Here is a 9,397-nt window from a genome sequence, read left to right as displayed (position 1 = left end):
CCTATCCTCTCCTCTATCCCTCTTCTATCCGCCTCCCACTCTCTCCCCATTTATTTCAAAACCCCCTTCCCCTCCCCCTTTTCTGATGAAGGGTCTAGGCCCGAAACGTCAGCCTCTCAGATCCTAAACCTGCAATTGGTTTGGATGGCCGACAACTCACTGTGTTGGAACAGGAGCTGATAAAACTTGCCTATGGTACAGGACTAGCTCTTCCTGTCAGTTACAGAGTAAACATGCATACTGTGATGCATCAATAACCTTTCAATTCTCCCATTTATTCACTGTACACCAAGGAGAGAGTTAAGATTAAAGAAACGATGACAGTCACAAACAGTACGCTGCACACAAGATTTTATATCTCAGTAATATCGAAGACAGTCAGTTAGGGTGAGCAGTCCTGCACTCTATCCATTTTGTCTAGAGGTAATGAGGCTTTGAAAACATTTCATGTATCAGTTCAGCGAGCTGCTGTGCAAAGATCAGTAGTCCAAATTTATCCAAAATTCAAAGGAAGAAAACGTGCACCAGTATACGTAAAAGAGTAACATCGAATAAAGTTGTAGGAATAGTCTGAAATGTTGACTGTTCTTGCCCCCTGCTGACCAAATGCAGATACATCGTGAGAGGGAGGCCAGAACAAGAGTGGTGAACACAACTGGGAGGAGATGGGAGAGGGACAAGGAAGAGTTAATAAAAGCTGAAAGCCAAGTGGGAGGCATGGGGAACAGTCAGCCACATTAGAGAGGAAGGTTAGTCAATTAAATAAGCTCATGAGACCATGCGCTTCTGATTTGAGCAGAGAGTTGGATATCCCAGTGACATGGCAATTCCACAGCTGAAGGAGATGCTACAGGTTGTGTGTTTAAGGCAATTTTTTTGGGAGACACAGTGGCTAAGTGGTTAGCACTGCTGCCTCCCAGCACTAGGGACCCGGGTTTGATTCCATCCTCGGGCAACTGTCTGTGTGGAGTTTGCACATTCTCCCCATGTCTGTGTAGGTTTCCTCCAGGTTCTCCGGTTTCTTCCCACTGTCCAAAGATGTGCAGGTTAGGGTGGATTGACTATGCTAAATTGCCCCATAGTGTCCAGAGAAAAGTAGGCTAGGTGGGTTAGCCATGGGAAATGTGGAGTTACCAGGTGAGAGTAGGACCTGATGGCACAGCCTTAGAGTAAAGAGGAGACCCTTTAGAACAGAGATAAGGAGAAACATCTTCAGCCAGAGAGTGGTGAATCTATGGAATTTATTGCCACAGAAGGCTGTGGAGGCCAGGTCATTGAGTACATTTAAGACAGAGATAGATAGATTCCTGATTGTCAAAGGTAGAAGGTGGAGAGTTGGTGCAGGCTTGATGGGCCGAATGGTCTCTATCAGGCCTGTAGGGATTCTATACATGAGGAGTTTAAAATCACAAGGGTACAAAATGAGGAGAAACTATTTTCACTGGTAGTTCTTGTACCAGAGGAGTCACTGACTGAAGGTGAAGTGCAAAAGATCCAAAGGGAAGCTAGATTCTCGAAACTGCAATGTTGTGATCTGTGCATTGCTGGTGGGAGTGCCTTTACCAGAGGAAATATTTCCTTTGCATCTATTCTATTGAAGCTCAAATCCTTTAATTAGCTTAATCATAGAATTGCTGCAGAAGGAGGCCGTTCAGCCCATAATTCCTGCATTGGTTCTATCTCCTGCCTTTTCCACATATCCCTGAATACCATCACAATTCAAATAATCATCCAATGGCTCCATTAATATCACCTCTGAACTTCATCAACTCAAGGGAATATAAACCAGAACCAAGATCAGAATCAAGGGCCTATCCTGTCCCCATGTCTAATTCACTGCCACCAACATCCAAGCTGCTTGCTCTCCACATATGCATCATCATAGAATCTAATGGTAGCAAAGGAAGCCATTCAGCCCATCATGCCTAGACTGGTTCTTTGAACAAATATCCAATTACTCCCGAAGTCCTGCAAAATGTGCTGTTTCAAATATTTATCTAATTCCCTTTTGTCTATTGCTATTGATGCTGCTCCCACTGCCCTATCAGGAAGCACACTCTAGATTATAACAGTTTCTGAGCTCAGTTTCCAAGTACCTGTGAGTAGTGCCCCTTTTCATTATCCCCTATCACCACCAGCTCCTCTTCTTCCTCCTCACTTAGCTGATCAAACCCCTCCCGATCTACTTAATACCCACTTACCCTTCACTACCCTAAGGAAAACAAAGTCTGCCCATGTCCTATAGTCTCTCAACCCTGATACCATTCTGGTAAAATTTCTTTCTGCCTTTCTCCAATGCCTTGACTTCCCGTCCAAAGTTCAACCAGAGGGGGGCAAATCTGTTGGGGTCATTGCCACAGAAGGCTGTGGTGGCCAAGTCATTGAGTCTATTTAAAACAGAGACAAATAGGTTCTTGATTAGTAAGGGGGTCAAAGGTTATGGGGAGAATGCAGGAGAATGAGGTTGAGAAACATATCAGCCATGATTGAATGGTGGAGCAGCATTGGTGGGCTGAATGGCCTAATTCTGCTCCTACATCTCAATGTCTTATGGTCTAATTGCAGGGCTCAGAACGGGTCACAATTACCCCACTGAGGTATAGCACACCCCAGGTTGACATTTAATTATAGTAATTCAATATAGGATTCAAACAGGGGAATAATTCTTACTGTTCAAGGATTACTGAACAACAGACCTTTTCTGACCTGTTGTCTGTTTGTAAGTTTATGACTGGAGTTCCTTAAAATCAAAAGACGTGGAAGCAGCAGTAGGCCATTCAGCCCATTAACTCTGCTCTGCCATTCTATGAGGGATTGGTTGAACTAATAATCCTCAACTCCACTCCCCTGAATTTTCCCCATAACCCTTGATTCCCTTACTGATTAAAAATCTGTCTATTGCTACCATGACCTATCCTTTGAGAGCCCTCAGTGGGAAAGAATCTCACAGATTCACTGCCTTCTGCGAGAAGAAACTCCACCTCATCTCTGTCTGTGTGGACCCTTATTCTGAGATGACGCCCTTTGGCCCTAGACTCTCCAATAAGGTGAAACAATTTTTCTGAATCTCCCCTCTCATTCTTCTAAACCCCAACAAGTACACATCCCACCTACTCAACTTCTCATAACGCAGTCCCTCCATCCCTGGAGTCAACCTAGTGAAGCTTCTCTAGACTGCCTCCTGTACCTGTATATCTTTGCCTAAATAAAGGGACTAAAACTATCCACAGTATTCCAGCTGTGGTCTGACTAATGCCTTGTATAGTTTTAGCAAAGCCTCCCTACTTTTATACCCAATTGCCTTCCCTAATTACCCGCTGAACTTGGAAGCTAGCATTTTGAGATTCATGCACGAGGACTAACAAATCCCTCTGTTCTGTAGCTTTCTGCAGCCTTTCTCCATTTGAATAATACTCAGCTCCTCTATTCTTCCTGCCAAATTGCATAACCTCACATTTCCCCACATTATATTCCATCTGCCATGTTTTTACCTATTTGCTTAACCCGTCTGTATCCCTCTGCACACTTTTTGTGTCACCTTCGCCACTTGCCTTCCCACCAATTTTTGTGTTATTTGCAAACTTGATGATAGTGCATTCACTTTCCCCATTTAAATCATTAGTATCTATCATAAATAATTGTAGCCCCAGCACTGATCTCTGTGGCACTCCATTATTTACAGGTTGCCATCTGGAAAATGCCCCCCTTATCCCAACTCTCTGCCTTTTATTCGTTAGCAAATTCATGCTAAGATATTACATCAGCACTGTTTGCTTATCCAATCTTATTAAGCAGCCTAATGTGTGGTACCTTATCAAACACCTTCTGAAAATCCAAATAAATTATATCTACTGCTTCCCCTTTATCTCAAATACTTGACAGTTGAACCTTCATACCTTTGCTTTATTTAGAACGTTATAACTAAATGAGGAAGAATGCCCCAGAATCAAGCCCCAAGCTGTCACAATGTGTAAGTACAAAAGCAATTCACACCAGATATCGTCAATATCAGGAAAATGACCATTTATTGTAAACAAACTTATTCTTTCTTTGACAAATGGCTGAGAAAATGAAAATTCTAATGTGACTTAAACTATACCACTTTAAAACTCCAAAATACATATATGTATTCACAAATAAGACAGACCAAGACAAATAGCTTGACACAAATATTATGGGGGGATCAACATAAACAGGGTGACACAATTCTCAAGATCAAAACGTCAGATCACTAGGGTACATTGAGTTATCGCTCATAATTCTTTTGATGTGTGTGTGGAGCAATGCCATTCTTCATTTTGAGAGCTGATTGTATGGACCTAGGGCTTTTCATGTACTAGAATTCTTTTTTTCAAATTTCTAGGGGTATTTTATTTTGTCTTTTCACACAGGGAAAAGGGAAAGAGATGTTTTCTGGATGTTTCTGGCTGCACTGCTTTCAAACCTCCACAGCAAACTGCTAAACCAATCTAAGGGCTGTTATCAGGCAGCTTTTTCTTTAACCTAAAGACTCCTGGTGCTGCTCTGACTTAATAGTATAACAGTTTCACTGACTCCAAAATAAACATGGTCTTATTTACCTAAAAATGTCCACCAGATGACTTTTTGAACTTGCAAACTCTCCTGGTATTCAGCTACATAGTAATGTCTGACATCCATTCCAGTGTTTGGGACCAAAAGGAAAAATACGTGGCCCCTTACAGGAAATACATGTTTAATGTTGTCCTGAACCAGATCTTAGAAAGCTGCTGCTAGGTTTCTCACTGAAAGGGAACAAGAGGTTGGATTGCTTTTGGAAGGTCTGGCATAAGGTTTTATTTTTGCTCTACTAGCAACAAGGAATGTTAGAAATGCTCTAGCGTCTGTGCTGAGAGAAACAGAACCTTAATATGAACAAGTGAGTCATTGACTCTGTGTCTCTGTCCATCAGATGCTGCCCCACCTGCTGAGCATTTCCTAAACCTTGTGTTAAAGTTTTAGAATTCCATCATCTGCAGGATCTCCTATTTTATGTCCATGTTGAATATTTGTAAAATGGTCAGGGTTATTTTGATATGAGAAAATATTTATCACTCAGTGTACAGTGTACTCCTTCTGCTAACAAAGTTTACTTGAGTGGATAGAAACAGTACCTTATTGTAAGATGCTAATATGCCATTTTTAAACTTGCGAGAGAATCCACACATCACATGACAATAGAATGCTGTTAGTTCAAGATATTTTCACTTGTGTATTAAGCTGTTGCTTATGATACTTGTGATAATCAACTCTTTTGGATGTTGTCCAGATGTCACATTGGATCAAGTTCAACAAAAAAAAGGGTCACTGGATCCAAAATGTTAACTCTGCTTTCTCTCCACAGATGCTGCCAGACCGGCTGAGTTTCTCCAGCAATTTCCGCATTTGTGGAGCTGATTGTACAATGTGAATAACCAAGTCATGTGTAATTTTCTGACGAAACCATTGGTTGTAAAATGAACCAAACTTAAACCTGCATTCTCAATGGGCTTTATACATCGAGACGTAGATAATAAAAGCCATGACATTTTACACCTGAATAAAATAATTCAACTCCACTTGGACAATGAATACTAATTCTGGACAGATGAAAGAGGAGAGGGGGAGGGTCAAGAGGTCTCGAAACAAGAGAAGCACCAGGCCCCATGGTCTCTTTCCATGGTCTTGGGACTTGGGGTTAGTTTGAATGGATCATGAGTTGGCTTGAGGTGGGGAGGGCTGTTGCAAGGAGGAGTGGTGAGAAGACATGAGGTGAGTGGGTAAGATTTTTGAACCTTATCCTTCAAAAGGCTCCTACAATATGGTTATGATGCCTGACTTTGTTGGGGCCAGTGAACCGTTAGGGAGATGAGCAAACAGGGGGAGCTCAGGGATGGTGTCCTCTGCAGTGTTGTTGGTCAGATCAAAGACTCTTCCTACCTGAACCCTGCACCATTAGAAATTAGCAGCTTTGGAAATGGAGGAATCTTCAACCTTGATCCAATTTGCCACTGTTAAATAGCTGCACAGTCTTTACAAACATCCACTCTGACCTCCTTTTCCAGCTTTATTTCTGCCATTACCATCTCCAGAGCTTCTCAGATTCCTGCTCTTTATTTCGCTCCCTTGCTTTTATCCAGCATTGATGCCCAAATGGACATTCATAGCTCCCACTTTCTGGGATGCTGTCCCTAAATCTACACCTGCAGTCTCTCCATTTCTCTCTCACTTGCTTTAAAAATCTTCTCAATACACACTTTCTGACTTTGCTCTCAGTACTGTTGCTGGAATGTTGTTAGGTCAGTCATACTTCAATTGCCCCCCTCTCTATTTCCATTTCTAAACAACGTGGGGACAATTTAAAGCTTAAAGATACTGTATTAACACTTATCTTCAGCCAGAAGTTTCCAGTGGATGATCCATCTTGGCCTCCTCTAGTGGTCCCCAGCATTACAGATACCAGTCAATAGCCAGTTCGATACACTTTACACGATATTAAGAAACAGTTGGAGACACTGGAAACTGCAAGGGCTATGGGCCCTAACAGCATTCCAGCAACAGTATTGAAGACTTGTGCTCCAAAACTTGCCACTCCCCTAGCCAAGCTGTTCCAGTACAGTTACAACACTGGCATCTACCTGACAATGTGGAAAATTGCCCAGATATCTCCTATACACTAAAAGCAGGACAAATCCAACCTGGCCAATTTCTGCCCCATCAGTGGTGAAAGTGGTCATCAGCAGTGCTAACAAGTGGTACCTGCAAAGGAATAACCTGCTCACTGACACTCAGTTTGAGTTCTACCAGGGCCACTCAACTCCTAACCTCATTAAAAGAAAAATCACGGCTGCCAGGCAATGACTATCTCCAACAATAGGTTTACCAGTCTAATTCTGGGATGGTGGAAGGACATGTGAAGAGAGAGTGGATCAGCTAGGACTACATTCACTGCAGTTTAGACGAATGAGGGGACATTGTAGAAACCTGTAAAGTTCAATAAAAAACAAAAAAACTGTGGATGCTGTAAATCAGGAACAAAAACAAAGTTGCTGGAAAAGCTCAGCAGGTCTGGCAGCATCTGTGAAGGAGAAAACAGAGTTAACGTTTTGGGTCCAGTGACCCTTCCTCAGAACTGGAAATCCTATACTGAATGGTGGAGTAGCCTTGAAGGGCAGAATGCCCTATTGTCGTTTTCTATTTTCTATGTTTCTATGACTATTTAGCAAGAGAGAATTGAACTACAAGATGCACTGCAGAAATTAACTAAGGCTTCTTAGACAGCACCTTCCAAACTCATGACCACTTCCATCTAGAAGGATAAGGGCAGTAGATACTTGGGAACACCTCCATCTACAAGTTCCTCTCCAAACCACTCATCATCTTGATTTGGAAATATTTCACTGTTCCTTCACTGTCACTGGGACAAAATCCTGGAATTCCCTCCCTAATAGCATTGTGGGTCAAGCCACAGCAGGAGGACTGCAGTAGTTCGAGAAGGCAGCTCACCCCCACCTTCTCAAGGGCAACTAGGGACAGGCAATATATACTGGCCCAACCAACAACATTCACATCCTCTGATTGAGATTAAAAGAAATATAAAAGCAAGTTGTTTCACAAGTTATAAGGAAGCTCAAATCTTTACTCCAAAATATTCCTAGTCATTTCATGGCATTAAAAATACTCTTAGGCCTTGTTTCAGAATCCTGCAATCCTCATAATAATATGTTTGAGTTACAATGTCATTTCTTATTGATGTGTAAACTGATAATTAAAATTCAAGATTCCACATGACACATTTTTTTCTTAATTATAATGTTAATTAATTTGTAATCCCAGCTAAGAAGTAAATCAGTGTCAGTTTGGTGCAATCTCTAATGGATTCTGTCAATTAAAATTAATTTTAAAATAAAGACATCAGACTTTATAAATTCAGTACAGAAATCACATCTGCACTGTAACTTCATTAAGTCATGTTTTCAGCTGGGTAGTTTTCTTAAGTAGTTGGTAAGCTTGTTGTGAACTTTGAAGGGAAAAAATAATGAAATACATGAAGTTTGTGTCATAAAACTGACAACAAGCAGCAATATCTGCAAGTTTACAAATTACAATCAATGAAGCAACAAATTATGACAAGGAGATGTTACAGAAGAACGATTCACAAAATATGAAGTGTTATCATCAAGCATTTTAATTCAACCAATCAGTGTAAGGTTCAATATTGTGTAGAAATGGCAAGAAATAAGGGTGGCAGAACCTGGGTCAGTGGCGCCTACGATTGCAATATCAGTATCAATACCCCAGTGGGTTTAGTTAGGGTAAATATTGACAACAGAGAAAATGTTTAGTAACAAGAGGGTATAGATTGGAGGTAATTGATAAAAGAACCTGAAGCAATATGAGAAAACAATCTTTTACACAACAAGTTGGAATGCATTCCAAATCACAACTCATTGTGTAAAAATTTAAAGCACAATGGAAAAAGATTCAAAATTAAGTGCAAGAGTATTGGATAACTACTTAGCCGAGAGAAGTTTCCAGGGCAGCAGGGCTAATTGGATAGTCCTTTCAAAGAACTAGCATGGACATGATCATTCTGTGTCATATCATTCTATAATCCAACTTAGTCAAAACCAAAGTTGAACCCCAGTTCTTTTCTACTCTACTTTAATCTTTCCTACATTCATGGGTAGCAATGTTGAAATTGAATAGCTCTGTCTCTCTCTGGCCTCTCTATTTTACATAACTTACTGCTGCAACGTGAGTGGTTGTCCTTCAGAACAAGGATGACTGTGGGTGTCGCTACCCCATGGTTCTGGCTGAGCTGCAAGCTCTCCCACTCTTGCTGCCTGCTCCTGGTGCAGTTCAAGGATTTAAAGATTGACAATCAGGAACAAGAACAGAGGGCAAACGTTTAAAGTGATGTGCAAACAAACTGAAGGTGATGTGAGAGAAAGCTTTCTGACCCAGTGAGTAGTTAGGATTTGGAATGCACTGCCTGGAAATGTGGTGGAGGCAGGTTCAAATCAGGCATTCAAGAGGGTACTGGATGGTTATTTGGATAGAAATGGTGTGCAGGGATATGGGGAAATTGCAAGAGATTGGCACGAGGTAACAATGCTCGTTTGAAGAGCTGGCATGATAGGCCGAATGGCCTCCTTCCATTCCATAACAATACTGTGATAATCAACCCATTAATCAGTCATTAACACACTTTCCACTAACACCTTCATTAACACACCTTCCATCACCTCCTGAGGCAGGAACCGAACCCAGGGCTCTGGGCCCAGAAGTAAGGACACTCCTCCTTATACCAGGAAGCTTCTTTCTTCTGCAGTGTGTCCTTAACGAGTGCAGGCCGGGCCAGGCAGTTGCCATCCATGGCAGTGAAGTCCATCAAAGT

The sequence above is a fragment of the Rhincodon typus genome, chromosome 14, assembly GCF_021869965.1.
Source record: "Rhincodon typus isolate 14 chromosome 14, sRhiTyp1.1, whole genome shotgun sequence".
NCBI classification, from domain to species: domain Eukaryota; kingdom Metazoa; phylum Chordata; class Chondrichthyes; order Orectolobiformes; family Rhincodontidae; genus Rhincodon; species Rhincodon typus.
This window is presented reverse-complemented; position numbering follows the sequence as displayed.